Raw genomic sequence first — 22,560 nt, 5'->3', positions numbered from 1 at the left:
CCCTCGTGCTGCACATCCTGTATGCCTCCAGCACCTGGCACAGGTGGGAGCCAGGGGGGCAGTGCTGCCCTGCCCCTGGGGAACTGAAATCACTGCCTGTGTTCTGCAAGAGTGGAAGGCCTTGGATGCCTCCCTTCTTCTCTCTCTCTTACCTCTCTTTCCTTTCTGCACTTTGCATTGCACATCCTCCCATGTGGGGAAAGCTGGGGAGGTTTGAAGGGTCTAGGTACTGCTTTTGTGGAGGTATGTTGAAAGGTTGTATATATACAACAGTAATATTACCAAGTAATATCTAAGCAATACAAACCTGTATTGCTTGGATATTACTTGGTAACCTTTGAAAGTTTCGGTGGGAACTTACTGCTGGCCTTTGTATTTTGATGCCTAGATACTTGTTATGTGGATGCCCTAAACTTTCTGTCTATAATAAGACTATGAATTCTTTTGATATTTTGCTTTTTACAAGACTATAATGACTTGAACTGCTTTTCTCATGACTCATGAGAATGGCAATTGGTAACCCACTAATATTTCTGCCCACAAGGGTTTGTAATTTCAGAAGTAATCACTTCGTGGCTGATGTAAATTTTGTAATGAGAAATACTAGATTTATGACTGCAGGATTTCTCACAGACTGTTTTATTGCTTAGAGGAATTGCTTTCTCTGTTGGGAAAATCCATCATTAGATGTCTGCCTCAAATGTTTTGTGGGTGGTTTATGCTTTGAGAATGCTAATGCAATCATTGAAACAATAATGATGATTTGAGATAGTATAATTGTTCCCCTTCCTTCACACCAGACACAGAATGAGCTGCAAGTGAAGCTAGGTGTGTGTTTGTAAGGGGACTTTACAGCCAGGATGTGAGTAATTGCAATATCTGGTCATTGGGTTCTTGCTCAAACCCTTTATGTTCAGTGCACTTTCCTGAAATAGGTATCTGAATTCTGTACATACTAGCTGAGATGGAAGAGTGCAGGATTGCACTCTTGTTAGTAAGAGTGCAGGATTAGTCACAGTGATGATGACAATTGATTTTGACAAAGATCTTTGCTGATGCACTTTTGCATGGAACCTCTCTAGGTAAAAGTACTGCCTGCCTATGGGACTGATATCCTTGGGCAAAATGTTAGGGGGAGTAACTCTTTGCAGTTCCTAATGAAGCTCAGGCCTCAAAGATGGGAATTTCCCAACCTGCTGGAATTGGTATGTTTCTGGGCATGCCTGCTGGATGAGGAAATTTTGGGACCTCCTAAGCTTTTGTGATTATAAACCTTAGCATTCCCAAGGTTAGTTGATGTAGGTTGTGAGGATTAAAGTTCTATTTTGAAATATAAAACATGGGTACCTAAGACTGAAATCTGTGGTGGGTCTGTGACCAAGGTTTGCTGTAGGAACATGTTCTCCAGGGCTGTGTTGGGCAGTGTGGCTGTGCAGTGTGGTGGCAGGGAGTGGGCACTGCCTGGGGGCTCTGCCGCTCCTCAGGCTCTTCTGAGCACAGCTGGGGAGCCTGGCACAAGGGTGCTGGGGAGCCTGGCACAAGGGTGCTTGGCTTACCAGCTCTTCCTGTTCCTCCCATGCAGTGATGAATTGGCCTGGGAGCATGAGGCAATACCTACTTGAACATGACTCTTATTGCAGCTAAGGAAGAAGTTGTTGTTACAGACACTTACTTGTATTTTCTGTTCAGTTGCTCTTCCACTCTGAGTGGAGTATGTGCGTGCTTTTGTATTTAAGTAAAGGTAACTTCTAAGCTTTCTATTAAAATTTAATATCATTTTGCCAGCTCTATGCCAACAGCACATCTCAGCAGAGAAACTGCTCCAGTCAGCAAGGTCCTTCCTTCATAGGTCGGTGTCTATAAAAAGAAATGAAAAAGAGAGTGAGAGAATGATCTTAGTAACACCATGCTTTGAAGCACCACCATGTAACCTCTCAAATATATATACTTATTTATATATATATATATTTCTCAAATATATTTTCCTATATGTACTCTAGCAATGCTAAAGGCATCTATTTCCTGGAGTGTGGACAGCAGGGTAGAGAAGAAGGTGGGGACCTATCTTTGAGTCACTTGCCTATTCCCTTTGCATCCTACTGTATCTCATTTTGCCCAATGACTGCTTTTAAGGACCCAACTGAAGCCCTTCACTGCTTCTGTGAAGCTGCATTGTTGCATGGATTAGCATTTCTTTTCATTTTCTGCTTTCTGTGTGCAAGAGGTGTATTCTGGGTGGAAACATGTGCTACTGGAGAATCACCTGTGATGTATTGGAGTTTCAATTCTTTGTCTGATTTAGCATATTTTTGCTTTTTAATGTAATTCATTTCTGCACTGCTGATCTTATTCTGTATTGAAACAGCACATTTGTGCATGATTCAAGTTCGTTTCTGGAAACCAGTTTCAATAACTTTCATTTATTTAAACTATTAAAATAGTTTAAAGTACAGAGAACAGTACCATTCGCTTTCTATTTAAATTGCAGCTCTAACTGTTGAAATAGCCTTGAAATAAAGTATCTTGGGTTCTGCTTGACCTGATTCAATATAACACTTAAAAAGTAGAACTACTGAAAAGATAGTCAGATGCATTCCCTATTTGGCTCAGGCTATTGAAATGGGAAGGGTATGAGTTTGCCATAGCTATTAATATGATATTAATCCAGGGTATATTATATATTGCTTTAAAGTCTTATCGGGAGGACTGGATATCCTTTTGTAATGTGTTCTTTTGCTTTTTCTATACGCTGATATTTTGTAGATGAGCCGTTGCTCAATAAGTGAAGTCTAAATGGCTCTTCTTATATGATCAAGTATGATGGTATTGAATGCCATACAAAGAGGCTGTATCCTCTGCACATTAAGATTGAGTCTGGTGCTTATTACAAAATCCAGACTTTTCAGATGCTAAATACATGCTCTATCTTACAAGCTAAAAATGGTAGACTCCTGACAGTTTTGGGCTGTTGAGGCTAAATGACTCTCTTATGTCCATCTTTCTCTCTTTTGTCCTTCTGGTTTCAGTTTAGGCCCTAGTTCTTAGCAGTATGAAATATCTCTGTGGATCCAGATGGCTAGAAAGTAGCAATGCCATTACAGTCTCTAATTTTCTGAATCAGGGCATTTGTTATTTTGACTTTTCCTATAGAATATTACTGTAAAAATATTTGATTTTGACGTGGTGATAGCTTATTTTGTGTATTTGATTTGCTGTAGAAAGCTTATTTTGTGAATTTGATTTGCTGTAGAAACTTTCATTGGTTATTTTTATGCTATTGAGATGTGTACTATAGCTTCACACTACTTAAGTTTGCTTCTACCTTTGTTATTTGTAGGTGGGTTTTCAGATGCACTAAGGAAAGTTTTAAAATCATCTATATGGACAATTGTTTCTGTCATATCTCCTTTGTTCCATGAAAGTAAATAGTTCAAGAATTTCTTGGTTCATTTCTCATCTTCTGATGAGAACATCATAAGAAAATTGCATGAAAACCAAAAAATATTTAAACTCTCTAGTCTGCTTTTATGAATAGTCTGTCTCTTTCTGTCCTCTAATTTTTTATAATTTATTTTTAAAAGAAGTTGTTCTGCATCTGGTTTATCAATTTGTTGGCAGTGTGTTGATAAGAACTTTATTTCCATGGCTTAGTCTCTCTGAGATCATTAAAAGTTCCACTCCTGTTTTCCTGCACTCAGTTCATTCAGTTCAGCACAGTGGCTGCAGAGGCACAGTTTAGTCCTTCACCCTGTCCAGTGTTCAGTTTCCCAAAAATCAAGATTAATAATAATAATAATCAGAGAGCTCACACATAAAAGGAGGGAGGTATTGACTGTCATTAGAATATTGGGTCCTGTCTTAAGGAATCTAGTTTTGCTCCTTACTGTCACAGCACCTAATTGAATTTGGATGGATAAAATTATTTCTAGGCTACATCTGGTGCATGATGGTGCACCAGAGCCCTTACTTGTTTAAATATATAAGGCCTTTGAAATAGGGAACACTAAACAAATTCATGGGGTGACAAGAAAAATGATCTTATTTTGGAAGGAATGCAGATACCCTTAAAAAAAAGAAATAAAAAAGAGAAGGAAAAAGTTATTAGGCATGGATAATGGAACTTTTCATAAAGGATTCATAATAGGTCATGAAAAGCAATCCTGCTTTAAAAAAAAGAAAGTTTAAAGTATGGAAAGTGAGATGTATGCAGATTAGATGGTTCCTGAAAGAGGTTATTAAATACAAGTGTCACTTGGTTATATTTGGTTAGGTTAGTCACAAAATTGACTGCATAGCTATCTATATGAACTTGCTGAAAAAGCATGAGAATTCCTTAAACCTTTCCCTAGGCCGCTCATTTTCCACAAATTTTGTGGTTTCTGCACATGTGGGGAAAAATATTCTTTTGATGTACATCTTAATTCATGCACCAATCCCAGAATGAAGATGAAAAACTTACTTGAATCTGAATAGGAACAAAGTCGTTCTATTGTAATGTAAGAAAACTTGGTGAAACTATCACTAAGAAGAGCATAAACAAGGTGCAGTAGATGTAGTTTAATACAAAAACTTTTCAGGTTTGGGTTGTAGCCTTTTCTGGGAGTTGCAAATTATGTTTCAGTGATTGTTAATAATGCAAGTTTGTTATTGGTACATTAGTACATATTTAATTGCATCCATACAAGTAGGAAACAGGTCCAGGTTTGTCAGAACTGACAAAAACAGAATTGAAGCTGTGTTGTGAAATGAAATAAAGCTTGAATTCAGCCTACAAGTTATATTGTTTTTGAAAAAGTTGTCAGCAAAACATGAGCTTATTTTGTGGATAAACTGGACCTTATGTTGACTGAGTCCTTTTTCAAAATTATTTTAAGAACACTGCAAAACCTTCTTCTTTCTGCAAAAGGTGTTAATAAATATGCACCCGAGAGTCAACCAAATTTAAGATATGTTAGGAAAAAAAAATTAGATTTTTAGCCACAGTTATTTGAAGACCCTTCTCCTGCTATGGTCTTTGCATCCTTTGTTAGCACATGCAGATTCCTGCTCTTGCTTGTACAGACAGCAGCTAAGGCCACTCCATTGCACTCACCACATTTCCTTTTTTAAAGATTAGCATGTAAAAGTTGGGCAGAAACACATCACAACATTAAATCTGCATGTAGTCTGTTATTTTGAAACTGGTAGAAAATTAAAAAAAACACACTAATCTAAGAAAATGAAACAACCCACTAGCAAATAAATGTTGGGTGCCTCCTTTGCTCTCTGTCTCCAAAGAGAGGATTTCAGCCATGTGCCAGTGGTTGTGTGAGCATTTCAGAGCAGACTTGGGGAATGAAAATCAGATCTCTTTGTCTAAACCAGGTTGTCCTTTCTTCTTTTGAAATGGACCTGCATATACCTCGTATTAGGATACTTCCAGTAATTGTTACAGGTGAAATGATTACTAATTTTCCTATCAACCACATCTCTCTTTCCTAGTCCTCACTTGGACAAGGTGGATTCTCTTTTCTTCATTAATTACATAGGTGGTCAGTGAGAGAACAGAGTCATGTGGAGGTGGAGAGAAGCAGGGGGAAGTTGTGGAACATGAATTGACTAGCTTAGGCTGAAGCAGATATGTGTCTTGATACACAGCTGACAGTGTTTCTTGTCCCGTTTCCAGTTTGGACAAATTTGTCTCCTTTGCCACACTCTCTACAGTCTTAAGGAGGAGGCTGGACAGCAGAGATCTTTAACATCACAGGCATATTTCTCAAAGGCAGCAGTTGAAATGATCTGACACTGAATATGTTTAAGGCTAAATTGTGCGTATTTATCCTTAGTTGAAAAGGATCATTAGATTATGCCTATGCTCATATGAAATCAATAGTAACATGTGCAATGAGCCTGTCCTCTCTTTTATGGCATTACAGACTTGAGTATTTTACACATAAATAGGGCAAGATATGAAACAGAGTGCATACTACTTTGAGCTGGGAGACATGGACCATAAATCAGGATATGTGTGCATAATTACAAGGTATCAGAACAAGTCCCGAGGGTACTTTTAGCACTATAAAATGTTGGATAGACCTGTTTTCCTACAGAACATTATCCTTTTCATTTTTTCACTCCTAGGTACCAGACAATTTTGTTGGCCAGGTTACTTGAAATGGTAGCAGTGTGATAAATGGCAGCTGCAAGAGTATATTGTGTTTAATTGCATAATCAGAGTTTAAAACTTCTTCTGATTACCTGGTGCAAAGACTATGAACTAATTTTCTGAAAATGTCTCCATGGTTAAACACTTTCTTAACTAACATTTGGATGTGAAAACCAAAGGCTTGATTTTTTTTTTTTCCTGCTGATGTGCAATATTTTGGGAAGATAGAATCACAGAAACATTAGGATGGAGAAGTCCTCAAAGGTCTGACTATTAACCCAACACTGCCAAGACCACCCCAACCATGTCCCTGAGTGCTATATCTACTCACCTTTTAAATCCCTCCAGGGATGGTGACACACCTGCTTCCTTGGGCAGCCTGTTCCAGTGCTTGGCAACTCTTTCAGTGAAGAACTTTTTCCCAATAACCAGTCTAAATCTCACCTAGTGCAAATTGAGGCATTTCCTCTCATGCTATTGCTTCTTTTCCAGGACTGGCCCCACCTTGCTGCAGCCTCTTTTCAGGCAGTTTTAGAGAGTGGTAAGGTCTTCCTCAGCCTCCTTTTCTCCAGACTAAGCGGCCTCAGCTCCCTCAGCTGTAAATTCTTGGCTGCCACTTCAGGATCTACTTGAAAGCCATCAATGAATACCTGGTGCTCAGAATCTCTGAGTGACACAGACTCTCATACACACAGTGTCTTGGGCAAAATTCTCATTTTGATGCATGTAAAACAATAGCAACAAAAACAAAAAATGAGAGACGAGTGAGATGAATTAGAAATGTCCCCTCTGCTTGTATTATCCACTTGAACTGCCATTGTCTGAGGTGACAGGAGAGAGGAGAGTGGAAAACAAACCACCACTAAAATGAAAAAGTGTGAGAAGCATCTCAGTGGGAAGAAAAGCTGTGCTTTTTTCTTTTTCACATAATGGAAGCTTCTGTGCAGCCTGAGTGTGTGTATTCCCCATTGCAGCAGAGTTCACGCTTAGGAGTTTAGTTAGAGCTTTTATGTGATTATTTTGCCTAAGATCAGATTTTAACCCTGAAGTTTAGTTAGAATTGATGCTTAGATTCAAACAGAAGGGGGCTGTTTATATTTTTTTTTCTACATTACCTGGCACTAAATCTCTAACTCTGCTCCCAATGTGATGAATCCAGATTCAGTTCTCCCTAGTTGTTCAGCTGTTTTTAAAGTCCTGTGTGATCCCCTGTACTATCCTACATTTGCACAAAGCCAAAACAGGATTCTTACAAGGCCTTAAAAAGCAGTGATCCCATGTAATTTCATAAAAGACTAACAAGATTGGTTGAGCTGTCCCTAGTGTCAATCCTGTCTCAGTGTAAAAAGAAGCACCTTGGATGGCAGGATGTTTTCAAATGGGTGCAGCAGGTGCAGTGGTAAGAGGGGATGGAAGAACAGAGCTACCAAGCTGTCTCCTTTTTCCTCGAGGAAGAAAGAGAGGAGAGAGACATCTGAGATAATGGGTATGAGAAATCTTTTCCATTTAGTGGAAGAGCATCTGGATGAAAAAATTCTGTCATGCTTTTGCCATGAAACTCTCCACTGCTACTATAACACCTGTAATCTTCTCAGTGAGTTTCTGAATATGAATAACTTGTCATCCCTTTCTTAAATGCTTATTTTTCTGAAAGTGAACATAGAAGTGTCTTTTAATGTGTTTCGAAGATTCAAAAGGAAAGACCTCTGCACTGATCTAATTTTCTGAAAGCCCCTTATTGTGATATACTACTAGCTTTTTTGGAGCACCTAGCTGTCATTTAGCTTGATTCAGCTAATTTACTCACATAAATTAATTGGATAATGAGCCACAGACAGGCTTTTGGTATCTGAAAACTACTATCTTCCTTTTGCCATTCACTGCAGGAGAAAACAGAATATAAAATTTCCCCAAATATTCTAAAAACGTATTTATAGTTTAATAAAATTGCCACAATGTTATTTGTCTTTGATGTTCAATATTATCTTCAAATCAATTTTGACGTTCTTCTTCCCTTATTTGGGCTGCATAAGGATGTTCTCATGTCTTAAAATGGTGGGATCACTTATGATGCCTGAGCATTTGCACCTATTGCTTAAATTGTGTAGCTTGTACTAGTAGTTCTGTGGATGATAGGTGGTAGATAATTTCAAACTAGATTGGTAATCATATAGCTAATTTGATGTCATTTCATTCCTTGATCTAATTGATTTAAAAAATCAAACTAATGATAGTTACTGCTAAGGATGGCTGGGTAATTTCTTTTGTAGCTTGGTAAGGTATTTGTAACATGGCTTAAAATATTTTGAGATGATGTGTTCTAAAAGCAGACCTCATCCAGCACTTAAAAATAAATGCAAAGAAAATACTTTGCAAAGGTATTAAACATTTAACAGCCTTAAAAATATTTTTTTAATAACCTTATAGAATGGGCTTTTAGATTAACTTCTATGCAGTGGTAATGTTTTTCAGATTTTCACATATACTGATAATAACATCAAAACACCTTTAAAGTTCACCTTATGAAGCATTTGGGGAACTTTTTTATTACGTCTGGTACTTGTAGTTTTATTATTGGTTAGAATTATTGCTATTTGACTTGCACCTGCCTTTTCTTTATGCTCCTATCTAGGTAAATCAGTCTGTTAAGTCACAGTGATTTTTAATAGGACAGAGCTTTCAGCAGCAGTCCAGGATCTCTGGATATTTCACACTCTGGATGGACTTCCAGGGTGACTGGAGTTCAAGTCCTTTGCATCTTAGAGACACCTCCTCTGTGAGGAGGTGATGTCAAAATGTAAGAGTAATTTTATATACTGTCATTGATTTCTGTGAGTTTGAAATATCACATTTCCTATGCAGCAGTGCTGGATCTGTAACTTTTGTGTTTGTCCTCATGACAGGTCTGTTTTTAATCTACAGTTCAAATGTATGCCTGAAGCAAATAAACACACATCTAAAGAAGGTGAGATTTTTTTCCATATTTGTATTATTCTTATTTATTTCAAACCATGTAAATTGTATGTGTTTCTATCAGGAAGAGCATAGCGATAAGAAATTTACATTAGCCCTGAGCTAGACCTTGACTATTAAGGGTGAATCTTTTAAGGTTTTAATATGCATTAATATGTGTTTTCCAACAATTAGTATGTGGAGTTAGATTTTTTTTTGTTTTTTTTTTTTTTTTTTTGCATGGTCATAGGAGGGAAAGGCTAAAGTAGATACAGATGGAGATGAAAATGCAAGACCTTGGCTCTAAATTTATTTTGGGGAAGTTGTATTTGTTGCTCTTCAGCTTTCCTTCTGAAAACTCTCTTGTGGCTTTATTGTCAGCTGAAGTGTTTATTGACTGAGAAGTGCTTGCATTTTAGTGGTGGATAGAGTGATCCTGGTAAACACTTTGGGGCTTTCGTGATGCAATATGCTGTGTAAGTGTTTGTGTTGTTTTATGATGGAGTGGGCAGAAGATTATTTAAATAAAAAGTAGAATAAAACCCACGCAGTTTCAGCAGCCATTAGTTTCATTAAAGCTAGTACAAAGATAAGAGTTAAATGATTTGTGGATATATACAAATGTCTTAAAGTATAAAAGCAACACAGAATCCAATGCCATTATTGCTGGGAGAAGTGCCAGCATTCTCATTATTTTTAATGACTTCCAAACTGGGCCCTTAGTGACTGATGAGGTAAGCAATTTCAGATGGGAAATGTGATATACTCAGTACAGGAACGTGCTGAATGCCCTCAGTTGTTAGGGGCCATGGCTGTACAGAGGATACTGTAAGAAGCAGCAGACAAATTGTAGGTTGAAGGTTACTTCTTGAGAAAGAGGAAATTTTTTCTGGGTTGCTGAATACAATAGAACAATCTAGATGATAAAAATTGTATGTAATGACACTGCTCATGAAAAAACATTAATCACTGAAGAAAGGTAGATACTAAAGAAAGCAATCTTTGGGTTCATCCCAATATTAAAAAAAAAGGCACCAAACAAAACCTTCAGTAACTGTTTCTGTTTATTGAAAAAGATAAGCATCTTATGACAATATGGAGGTTGTTAATAATGAAGTGACTACTGTGAGAGGCACTTACCTCAGAACCAGGTGGCCTACAGTTCCCAGGTGCCCAATGTCCCCCTTCTGCACTGCAGGATGTGCTGGAGAGCTGTACCCCTCAGAAATCCCACCAGCTCTCTCCTGGTAGGGAGACAGTGCTTTGGTGTCTCCTCCTGGGTAGGAGGGAGTTTGCAGAAGGAGCTTCTCCAAGAGAGCAGGATCCCAGCTGGAAACACCCCTGACTGCCCATGGAGCTGCCTGGACATTAAGCAAGATGTGCAAGTCAGGAGTGCTGAACAGTAAATCAGGGAAACCACAAATCCTGGAAGTGTTTTAATGGTAAAAACGGGACTTCTGCAGAACCTGGGCTCTTTCACTCTGGCACATCTTTGTGTAGTGTGTAGAACAGGAGGCTGGGCAGCTCCTTGTCCCCATCTGTCCTGGCAGAGAGCCCTAGTCACCTGCTGGCAAGCCTGGGGACAAGGCATCCCTTACCATCCCTTCTGGCTGGGTGTACCTGCAGAGAAATGCATCCTATTGTGTCAAATATGTTGAGAATTGAAGTATTTTCACTGTTTTTAAAGTTGCCTATTGGGACTTCAGGCAATGAAAATTATTGCTTGGTCCAGAGCAGGGAAGTTGCATAGTGCCACTCGTGTGATGATGAAATGTCTGCCTTGGAAGCTAAAATTACTGTGAAGATGACCCAGCAATAGCCAACAAACCCACAAATCTGGCGAATTTGTAGCAAACACAAAGCAGTGGTTTTTTCTTTTCTTTATCTTTTTTTTTTTTTTAATGATGGAGCTTGTTGCAATGTGATCCTTTGAAAGCTAAAAATATACCTAGTTTGTGTAGATATTAGATAATTTCATACAATATGGGTCAACTGATGGCTATAAGAAAAGAAGCTTATAGGGGGCCCCTGTCTTAGGAAACCCATAAATCACTGGTTGCTGAAATTTCAGGAAATAAATCAGAGGCAAGCTCATGCTCTGCCACTCCATTAGTGATCCCCACAGGAATGGGCCACAGTGGTGACCTCACCCCGGAGCCAGTGCTGTGTGCCCACTGCCATGTTCAAGGGTGATTTGCAGGGTCAAGTGTAGATGTGAGAAGTCATTATTGTCTCATTTATATTTCAGCTGGGAGCCTTGCAGTAGTAATCCAAGCTCTTTGTGCCCTGGTGGCCCTGCCTGTTCTCAGGCACCCCAAATGTGGTCCTAGGCCAGAGAAGTGAAGAGCATCTCTCACCAGTCTAGGTGGGCTCTGCAGCTGAGCCACTGCACGTGGAGTTGTGGCCACTGGAAATTCAGGTGAGTACTCTACTGTATCAATTGTCACTGCCCTCCAGTGTGAGTTACTCTACACACACTGTAATGTCTATAATTAAAATGCTCCCTTGAAGTAAATAATTAAATGAGGATTACAGTTATGAGCCACCAAGTGACACAGGTGACAGGCTTACTTTAAGTAGGACAATTAAACTGTAAATTAAAATTAAACCTCTCCATGTAAGAAGAATATTGTGTTAGGTAATTATCTAAGAGTAATAAGTTAGGTGTGTATACTGTATCAATAAATCTTAAAGATCTTTAGAAAACAGATTTTCTATTTGGGTTTTTTTGGTATCTGTATTTTTTTTTAAATATTTCCTAATTTAAATGAGAAATAAAAGCCTTAGGTGCATTTTCAATGCTTTTTGGCAGAATTGGATAATTTTGCTGGAGTAGTTTGGTTTAAGTAGCATTTTTCCTTAACAAATGTCTGAGTTGTTGTGGTTTTTTTTTTTGTGTGTTTGGTTTTTTTTTTTGTTTTTTAAACATAGTGCAGATAGTGAGTCCTTTAGGAGTGCTTGCTGGAGAGGTGCCTCTACACTTGAGCAGAGCATGGCTAGGAAGAGAATGTATCATCAATGTTAGAAAGTTACAGCTGCTCACTTACAGGATGGGCAATAATTAGTTCTTGGTATTAGTATCTTGGTACAAGCTCAAAGATTATTTACTGCCAAATTACTGAATTCACAATATTTCACATTTTTGAAAAAGTTCCTGTGCCAGGTAAAAGACAAGTTTTATTTTATTTGTTTTAAAAGAACTAATTTATTATCTAGGTACAAAGTGATCTAGATCTTGACAGTCCCTAAATCATGGAGTTATGAGCTGTACAAAATGTTCTCTAGATAGTACAAACATGTTTTTGCTTTTTTTTTAAGCAGACCAGTGTTGTAGAAAATACTAGAGTAGTAAACAAAATTTTGGAAAAAAACCCCTGGTGTCCTAGTCCAAATTCAAAAAACCTTTTCTGAAAAAAGTCCTGATTTTTGGGAAAAAGAAAATATATTCCAAGAAAACAGTGTTTGAAAAACACTGTAAATTAATACTTTAGCTAGAAGTAAAAAAATAAGGGTTTTTAAATAAAACCAGCGAATTGATTTAAGAATAAATTAGCTTTTGGCAAAGTAGATCTTTAAAAATCAATTTCAGGAGTTCTGGAGGCAATCTTAGAAGTTTTGAGCACTTTTAGTACTAACTTCAATGCTCCTTTTGGAGTTACAGATATTTTTGGCTTTGTCCAAGGGAGTAAGGCAGCACATTGCAGGGTGCAGCTGGGGCTACTCTGGTATGTTAATGGCAGGATTGACAAATCCTTGCCTGTTTGAATGTCCCTCCTTACAGAATTAGTCTGACTCAGCTCATGGGGTTATTTTGTGAGTCAGAATGTGCTGAGGTGCTGGCAGGTCACCCTGCTCCTGTCAGGCACAGCCTGGCCAGGGGCTCTGCTGCCACTGACCACAGCTGCACCATCATGGTGGTACCTCGTGCTTAGTTTATGGTTTGCTACACTTGCACAGAGTGGGATTTTTATTAAAGGGTTTGTTAAAGTAAATAGTCAGAAATTCTGATTTAAAAATCCCACTTAGACTCTGAATAGAGTGTTCCTATGTCCTTTGTTAAGCTGTGCCACACTGCTGAAGCAGAGCATCCAAATGCCTCAAAATATTTTACTTTTCATTTTATACGAAGTAATTTTTTGCTGTAATTTTTAAACTCTGCTTCTAATGCTATCTTTTAAGCACTTTATTAAGAGAAACAAGAAACTAATTTTGACATCTTTGTTGCTCTCAATTCAGAAAGAAAGGAACAGTTCTTTCTTTGATGTACGATCTTAAAGCTGGAACAATTTAAATAACTTCTTAGATATTGTACTTTGTTTAGTAAAATATTTAGTACCATTATGATAGCGTAAACCATTAGACTGTAATTACACTAGCACAGCACAGAGCCTAATAGTTCTGTTGGAACACAGCAGTGATGCATGATTGCCCCATTAGGATCAGAAGTCTTGGAGAACTAAAGTTATTAAAAAAAAATGAATCATGGTTACAGTTGTGATTTTGTTAGATTGTAATGAAAATATCTTATTTATGCATCTAACTACTACTGTGTTAACCTCTTAATGAAGTATTAAAAAAACCTGCAAGAACTAGTAAGGATTCTTTGGATTATGATTCTGAAGCTTTCTGTCTTATTGCAGCTGGAAATCCAGAACCTCATCTGTATTTCCCTAAATATGTTATTCAGGCAGGTTGCATTGCATCTTTCCAGGACTTAAATGAGACTGTTTTTACAGATATTTATGAGAGCAGTGTTTTAAAGATGGCAAAAAAACTTTAATTCATGTTATTGTCTAAATATTCTTTTTCAAAAATGCCCAAATTTACAGCCAATGTATTTAGATAATTTCAAAGACAATTATAGATGAAAGGTAGGAGGAAGAATTTTCTTTTTGCTACCTTGCTTAGCTTTGAAAACATTTAATGAGAGAGTTTATAGACACAGCCAGGTTTTCTCAGCAACGGGGAATAAGAAGCATTTTGAAAATAAAAATGAGATCAGGCATTGAAGAGCTGCATTAACATTGGTAGTAACATCTAGCTAACCAAACTGATTTAACTTGAAATTGCTGGCATTCCTTTACATTTGGGCATGTCAGTAGCATATCTGAGACTGCAAAAAGACTGAGCTAGTCACCACTGAGAACTGTTGGGTCTTTCCACATTCAAAAGTAGTTCAAGTCAGTGGAAATAAACTTTAATCTTAGACTGGTTAAATATTGTTTAACTTGCATTCTCTGAAATATGTGTAAAACACATAGAATATGGGAGCTGTCTGCATTTGGAATGAAACCTGTGCTTAAGTTTCTGAGAATTATGGCTTTGATTAATTGGAAGTAGGAATTTAAAAATGTGTGATCATAATTTAAAACACTCTATTAGTGAGAAAGGGGGTGCATTTTAATAGGGAATTAACAAATATGACTCAAGGATATAAGATGTTGCTTTAAAAAAATGATCCCATTTAAATAAGGCAGTTGAAAATAACACATTAAAATGTCTTTAAGGTTGTACATTCTTTGAATTTTGTCCATTAGCTTGACAGAAATATGTAAGAAGTTAATTTGTATGAGCTGTGGTACAGAAGTGACCTAGACCCTGTTAAGGGTACTCTGGAATGGAGGAATCTCTGAAATAATGCAGAAATGTGCACAAACTTGAAACATTCAGGGTCATGTCACAGTCCCTGGGTTTGGACCAGCAGCTGGACACATCCACCAAACTCCTGTGGGCTTGGGACTGTGCTGACTGCTATAGAAGACAGTCTGATGGCTGATAATCTGCTCCAGTAACTCCAGTTCCTTAACAGCTGCCAGGAAAAGAAAAGTAATTTGAAATTTGGCAGTACTGAAGGAAACTGCTTCAAAAAGCTGCAAGTCTCTTCCTCACCAAATTCTCTTTAAAGAATCCCAGGCAGAATACCTCAGCATGCACAACATAGACTTGTGATCTTTTCTGTGTGTTTTAGAGGCAAGATCTTCCCTATAATTTAGGATGCTTTCTAACAAGATTTACCTGCCATTGTGCAATTGTCTCTCATCTAGATAATGTGAGAGAACTGCTAAAATGAAGCAACAAAAGTGCTGTATGAAGTACTTTGTTGTGTATTAGCAAAAGTGTATGTAAAAGAGTCCTGTATAGCCTTTTAGGGCAAATCTGGTTCCTTGCCTGTACTCTGTAGAGGCGGTGATAGCTTTAAGTGGAGCTTGGAGTGAATCTGTACATTGGCAAATGACTGTAGCTGTCTGTGCCTTGGCTTTGATAGCCTCCTCTGGCTGTCGTTCACAGTGGCTGCTTCTTGTTTTCTAATCTCTTTCCACGTTTTATTGTTTAAAATGAACTCTGGCTTTGAGTATGTAGCTTGATTTTGTTGTTTTGTGGCACTCTGGCAAGGGTTTTTTGCCTTATTTTCTAGAGGAATGAGGCGAATATGGTGTCTCCAGGGCACTCAGTAACTGTTGTGTGCTGTTGCTGAATTTCAGCCCCATTTGATGGCATGAGATGTGTGGGGTCCTTCCCAGGCTGTGTGCCACATATTTATCCACCTGTGTCCCTGGGTACCCCCACGTGCCTTGCTGATGTCTTGTGCTGGCAGAGCTAATCTTAGCACTCTCTTTCTTGATTACATTTTAATGCAGTTGGTTAGGATTTTTAAGTTATCCTTGTTTTTTCTCAAATATCAGCTGTCAGAATCACACATAGGTCTCATGAAACAGGTGCAGTTTTTGAACTGATTTAAATGAAGAAGGGAGAGACATTTGATAAATATTAATTGGAAGGCACTCTGAGTCAGGAGAGCAGACAAAATGGAAAACCTCATGAATTTCAAAGTGCCCAGCAAATGGGGATTTTGGGGCTTTTTTTTATTGTTCGTTTGCTTGTTAGGTGATGTAAATAGTTGATTCTGTGATTCTGTGGGGCCCTTCAAAAGGCTGTGCCTCTGACTCACTCATGGATAGGAGCATTTTTTAGCCAATTGTGTGGCACCTCTCAGTCATTATCTTTTTCATCAGTCTTCTATTTTCTGATTCCTTCTGTCTTCTATTATTTCAAAAAAGCAAAAATGATAACACAGGAAATAAATATGGAGATGTTTTTTGTCCAGGTAACATAGGTTGCACAAAGCTTACCTTGAAGCATTGAACATGAAGTGAATACAGGAGTCCAAGCCCCCTTTAAATGCTGTCTTGGTTTTATGACAAATATATTACAGTTTCCTAACCTATGGACCTTCCTTACAGGAAATATTCGTAGATAAAACTTCATGGATGGTGATAAAGTAAGGAAAATGTTCCTTTATTCTATGATGATACTGAAATCTAAAAAAAAAAAAATTTCTACATGAAAAATGGTATTTATACTAGCTGGTACATTTTTGCACATTATTCGGTGTGTTTTTTGTTTATTACTGACTGAAAGGGGAACTTTGACATTGGAAAGAAGACTTCACTATGTTCAGATAGCAAGAAGGCTATGGATTGCATCAGCCTCTCTCCTCCTTGTGGCTTCTCTTCATTTGTGAACTAAATCCTCTGGTATTTGTGTGCTCAGAGTTTTACATGGAGCACTTCAAGACAATGAGCCTGCTTGGGGGAGTGGGAGGAATGGCACACTTTTAACAAGTGTCCTTGAGGCAGAGAACAACAGCAAGGCACATTGCCATGCATCATCCTTTATTTATGCATATGGAGTGCAAGGTAACCCACACTGGGGTCTGCTGTGGGAGAAGGCAAAGCGGTGTCACGGAGCTCTGAAAGTTCAATAAAAGCAGTGAAGGACATGCAGCTTCTCTGTATCTGCTCTGCATAATGGCAGCTCTGGTTTGTACAGTGCTTGGATGCTTGGCTGTCCTGGGATTTAGTGAAGGACATGCAAAACCAGTGCATTTGCTGTGCATACTTCATGCTGATAGTCTGGAAATGGAGCAAGTCAGAGAGAAATGTAGCTTTTGGGATCATTAAAAATCCATTTTCATTAAAAGCCACGTATTGCAGTGACATATTTATACATTCATCCCCTGTCTGCCTATGTCTTACAGATAGAGTAAAAAAAGAGGCTTTTCATAACAATTTTAAAGCCTAAATGAAAGAAAAGCATTCTATTTCCCTTGAATTACTTACATGCTGCACTTGTTTGGCTTTTTTTCACGCTGTGTTGAATGGCAACTACTCTGCATTCTTTCTTTACCTCCAGTTCTTTTTGTTTCATCTATCTATCATTTGTTTTTAATCTATGTCTTCCACCTATCTATTTCCTCTTTGTGCTTAGAGTTGGTTGCAAATTATATTTGAGATGCAGGGAGCTTACAATCTGACTGTCTTGATATTATTTTATGAAACCATGACTACCGTAAAAATTGGCTTTACCGCCTGTTTTGTGTTATTGATTCAAGCCCATTTCAGAATTAACTTGTTTGGAATGATCTGGCAATGTTATGTGCCCTAGATTCTCTCAGGAAAAATTCATCGCTCATAACTAAATGCAATAAAATGTTCAAATATATCTAAACACAGTTATATTTTGAATTTAGATGAAAACCTTATGGAGTCAATCAAATATACAAGGCATGTGCAAGTTTTAGTCCTAGACTTACAAGTACTGTATTGCAGAAAAAAAAGTATTTGGAGACCAGCTTTTTCCTAGAGAGCTGTCCCTTATGTAGGCTTTATGAAATTCCTAATTGCATCATTCATGTTTCAATCCTGAATTGGTTGGACATAATTTTGACATTTTGACTGTAGGAGTGTATCTATAATTTGAGATTATTGCCTAAATTCTTTTAGGGATTTGATGTTTCAGATCTATTTTTTACATTTGTCCTCACGGTTAGGTAGGAGTATTTGTGTGCTGATAGTGGAAAATGATCTACAAAAATCAATCTTCCCTCATTAATGGCTTGACTGGTCAAGTTTGAACTTTCTCTTACAAATGGAGAAAATTAGATGCTGGTATAAACAGGAAAATTTGGAATGTGAATTTATTGCAATGTTAAAATATCCAGGTGTTAGAAATTGTTCAGTGACATCAGATACTAATCCTGACTATCTTTAACTGATTAATAAAACCTGTTAAAAAAATAAAAAGCTCATCTTCAATCAGAGTTTTTTTCCCAGGTACACAAAAATGTGAAGTAAACTTCTAATGACCATTAGGTCATTTTAGCTTTTCTATTTCACTGCCATTAAGCCTGCCTGCGTAAGAGCTGCACCTCCTGAGTTGCAGGTTTCGGGTTTGCTGCTGTCCCTGGCTGCTGACAGAAGCCCAGGAGCTACTGGCACCTGTGCAGCCCTGCCCAGCCCCCTGCCCAAGGTGTCCCTCAATACACTGTGCTCTGGGAGCAGATTGGCTTTCTTTTGGCTGGTGGAAAAAAGCTGTATGCCAGCTGCCCTTTGAAATGTTTTGGTAGCCCTGGAACTGGGATACAAATTCTTCCTTTGATTCCCTTCATAGTTTTTTTACTTACCATCTTCTTGTCTTTCAGAGAACCAAGCCTTTTCTGAGTGTGTATTTTAAATGTGTGGAGAGGAAAAAGCTACCCAGGTGAGTAAACAACAGATGCAAGTCAATCCTGAGAGGAGTGCAGTATGGATAAAGAACTATTATAATTCCTCCCACATTTGTGTTTCCATCTACTTATGAGATATATACGTGTGCCTTGTTAGCAATGATGTTATAATGCAAAAGCTAAAGTTTTCATATCAGAGGAAACATATATTGTTAAATGAGCTGAGAACATTCTCCCAAGGGTTAGCATTTCTCTTGTATGTGTGAAATCCTACTGAAACAAATGGCCCTATTATTTTAATTGGATCTTTTGGTATTAGAGCATTTTTCTTCGTACTGTGGTAAAGAACCTTGTTTTTCTTTTTTTCCTGAAAATGGGAAATGAACAAAAGCAGTTGATGGATTTAAACATTTATGACTTCAGCAGTAGATTATAGCAACATAAATAGGTGCAGATACACATATATGAATTAAATTCGTATTTTATTATGCATTCTTCCATTCTCTCTGAAAATCTAGAAACAGGCTTCGCACTTTTAAAAGAAGTATGATTAAAATTTTGCCTTGTCCTTTTGACTGATACCTTGTTTGCAATGCTAATAATGACAGGGGTACTTAAAAAATCCAAACCAACCAAAAGCTACAAGAAAAGTTGCCATTTTTAAGCAAAATATAGTAAAACATTTTTGAAAAAGGATTGTGAATTAATTACTGCTTGGAATCTGACACTCCTTAGAGTCGTGAATAGATTCAGTTCTTGAGCTACTCTGTGCCTAATTTGCTTCTGTGAGTGAGGGATTATGCAATACAATAGGTTAAACTTCTATAGACCACTCTAATTTGTTTTGCAGAAGAACAGAGAAGGAAGGGAGGAACTCTGTTTATCATGTTGTGATCGAAAGCACAATACAGTAGAAATTTTCTGTGAAGATAGGCTTGAAAACTAATTTGCTGTATGTTTGTTTCCTCTCTTTTCTGCAGCTGTTCAATTACAAACTTACTGCTGGTCAGAAAACCAAATATCTATTCTCTAGGGTAGCTACATTGTACTCCAATGTTTGAAGATTTGGTTTCTGTTATAATTGGACTGAAATATTGATTTTCTTTTTAGAGGAATTTTCCCTTGCCTCCATCTGAATACTAGTTGTACATGCTCATGTATGTATGCACTGTGTTTAATATATCCATAATATAACCCTGAAAACAAAAATAATTGCACGTATGGAGGAAAAAAAATTAATCATACAGAAAAGATCAAGGAACAATTTGTTAAGAGCAAAATGAAAAATTCATAACGTTGGTGTTAAATTGTCTTGTTTGCTTTTTACAAGTCTATGCATACGTCCTTTAGAAGGACAAATAAGCTTTGAAGAGAAAGCCACTTGTAGACTGACTAGTAACCAAAATGCGGCTGAACTTCCCTCTTAGAAGTCGCCGAATGTTTCTGTAGATCCCTTCAGTGAGGGGAACCCTGTGGGGCCGTGCGTGGGTGCAGGTGCTCAGCTCGGTGCTGGGTGGGAGGCCTCGGGCAGCACCCTCAGCTTGCAGAGGGGCTGGCTTCAGTTCTGGTCTCATGCGCGCAACTGGAGACTGACTGGTCATGTGTGCGTCACCTCAGAGAAGAAACTACAGCTGCACTGACAGGCAGGCAGTTGTCTCATTTTGGTTGTTCTCCTGCAGTGGAAATGATGGATTTTGTTTTTCATCCCTTCACACAGAATGATCTGCTATTTCGAGCAAATTAATGGGATAACTTGCTACTTACAAAGTAGGTCAGGGCTGCTCGAGCGTAAATTGCAGTGGTTTTTCGGGAGTTAGTGCTGCTCTCCGGCCCGGCAGGCCGTGGCAGGCCCCTGTGGGGGCCGCTGTCCCTGTGGGGGCCGCTGTCCCGGCTGGAGCCCGGCGCTGCTGCGGGGCACGGGGCACCTGAGCCTCCGCACAGCCCTCAGAGCAAACGGCGTCTGCAGCTGTTTCCATGGCAACACACGTGCCAGAAAATAAATATTTGCTCCACTTCCACAATCGTTGTTATGTTAAGAATTAATTGATGGTAATGTTTTTTTCCCCTCGTGCTTGAGAGCGTTTTAGAGATATCCCAGGAGTATTTATGGGACCAAACAGCATCCGAGGCCATTGCAGCTGGCTGTGCCCTGCCATGGGTTTGGGCTGGGAGCAGGAGCTGATAAAACTTCTCTGGATTTGGTTAAAAGGCAGGTCAGATCCTGTTCTGCTCTGGAGAGCAGCTGTGTTGGTGGGTCTGGGAGCAGTGAGCAGTACGGCTGAGGGGAGGGCAGGGCAGGAAGGGCTGTGAGATGGACACAGCTTTAGGTGGTCCTTTGCTGACATCTCTGCCCAGCATCCTTGTCTTTAGGTGTCCTCCAAACTCTTCCTGCCCTCCCAGTGAGCCATGTCAGTCCTTGGAAGTTAAATCCCAAGAGTGGAAATGCACTGTGGTAGTCCTGTAACTGTGAATACAGTACTCTTGGCTATAAGTATGCAATTTTAGGCTATTGTGAAGCAGATAATAATAGATAATTGTGTAAAATATTATTATTTCTTAATAGTACCTGCTCATTTCAGTCTTGAGGGCTATAAATTCTGACTTCTAAAAAATCGGTTACTTCAACAACTTTTAGAATTCAACCAGTGTTACAAACATTTGGATTTATAAATATTTTTGTAATGTATTTATTTAGTTTTTGTATTAGAGGAAAGTTTACTTGTAGGCTTCTTGCTACTGGTTTTTCGTGTGAATAAATACTTGTAGAAGGCAGGCCAGAAGTTCTGCCATGGCAGCATTAGCAGCTGTGGGAACTGCTGTCATGCAGCATATTATTAGCTCAGCTGTATTGTCTTGATCTATTCTATTAGCTGGACACACTGATTTTGCCCAAAGCCCAAAATGTGGTTTTCTTCTGCTCTGTTTGGATTGTGTTATACTGTGCCCACCATGACAGCAGTGTGCCATAAACACCATGACTAGCAGCTGTCATTTGTCATGATAAGTGAAACTGATTTTTGTTTGTCACCAATGTAAACCAGGGACCAAACACAATTTACAGGACAGGAGGTTTTGACAGAGCAGTTATTATTGCACCCCATCCAAAGCAGGGATTACTGAAGTTTTTGAGTCCTTGTTTTAACCATGGTTCATTTTCAGCACTATGAAAATCTCTTGTCTGTTAATTCAGAGTGACACAGTACAAGAGCAGCTCTAGAACAAAACTTCAAGCCTAGGGGACCAGGAATAGTTGAATTGATTATTGCTGCTGCATAGGCAGTGGTATATTGTCTATAGTTCAAGGGAAGGAAAACAAGGAGAAAGAATAAGTGACAGTAGAAAATTAGCCCCATTTTAAAGAACTTGGGTTTTACATTGAATAGGTGATTTATGTAAAGATCAAAGTAAAATGTTGCTTTCTCCCTTCCTCCTTCCCCTTTTTTTTTTTAATAACTGGGAAGCAAATTTAATACTGAGGAGTTCTTACTGCAGGACTTTTAATGGAAACACTGTAGATCTTGTAAAAGACAGGAATTTGGCAGGAGGAGAATAGCCCTCTGTCTTTGGTAATCCCACTGTTCATACTGTGCAAACACTTTCTGAAGATGGTCTGAGGCATTCATGTAATTTGATGTACACAATGAACTGAATGAACAACTACCAGCTAAAGAAGGTAAATGAAAAGGGCACAGATCTGTTTGATAATTATTAATTTCCTTAATGTCACTGTTCTACCTTTAAATTTGTTCATGAAGAAATTTTCAATTGCATTGGTATTGCTGCAAGGAGTAGGTTTAGAGCAGTATTTGAATTGATGACCTGCCTAATGTGTATCTTTTGCTCTTGTTTTTGCATATCATGTTTTATATAGGCTGAGCTGTAACAGCTGTGCTTGATCTGGGAGGCCTTTTTGGATAAGGTTAGAACAAGCCTGAAGAATGCTCTACAATTGGACTGA

At 38.4% G+C, this 22,560-nt stretch overlaps 1 long non-coding RNA gene across 1 annotated transcript in view; it reads left to right on the top strand.

The window, feature by feature from the left end:
- LOC139594303 (uncharacterized) overlaps nt 1-22,560 on the top strand; it is an 88,267-nt gene that overhangs the window by 42,106 nt on the left and 23,601 nt on the right. Inside the window, exons 3-6 of the long non-coding RNA XR_011680591.1 lie at nt 8,787-8,929; nt 9,049-9,110; nt 11,346-11,516; nt 18,579-18,637. This is a non-coding gene — a long non-coding RNA (uncharacterized lncRNA). The remainder of the gene's footprint in view (nt 1-8,786; nt 8,930-9,048; nt 9,111-11,345; nt 11,517-18,578; nt 18,638-22,560) is intronic.

The sequence above is a fragment of the Agelaius tricolor genome, unplaced genomic scaffold (genome assembly GCF_023055355.1).
Source record: "Agelaius tricolor isolate 1412-34295 unplaced genomic scaffold, bAgeTri1.0.p SCAF_11, whole genome shotgun sequence".
In the NCBI taxonomy this organism is placed as follows: domain Eukaryota; kingdom Metazoa; phylum Chordata; class Aves; order Passeriformes; family Icteridae; genus Agelaius; species Agelaius tricolor.
The sequence above is the reverse complement of the archived record's forward strand: the minus strand, read 5'-3'. Positions and strand labels throughout refer to the sequence as shown.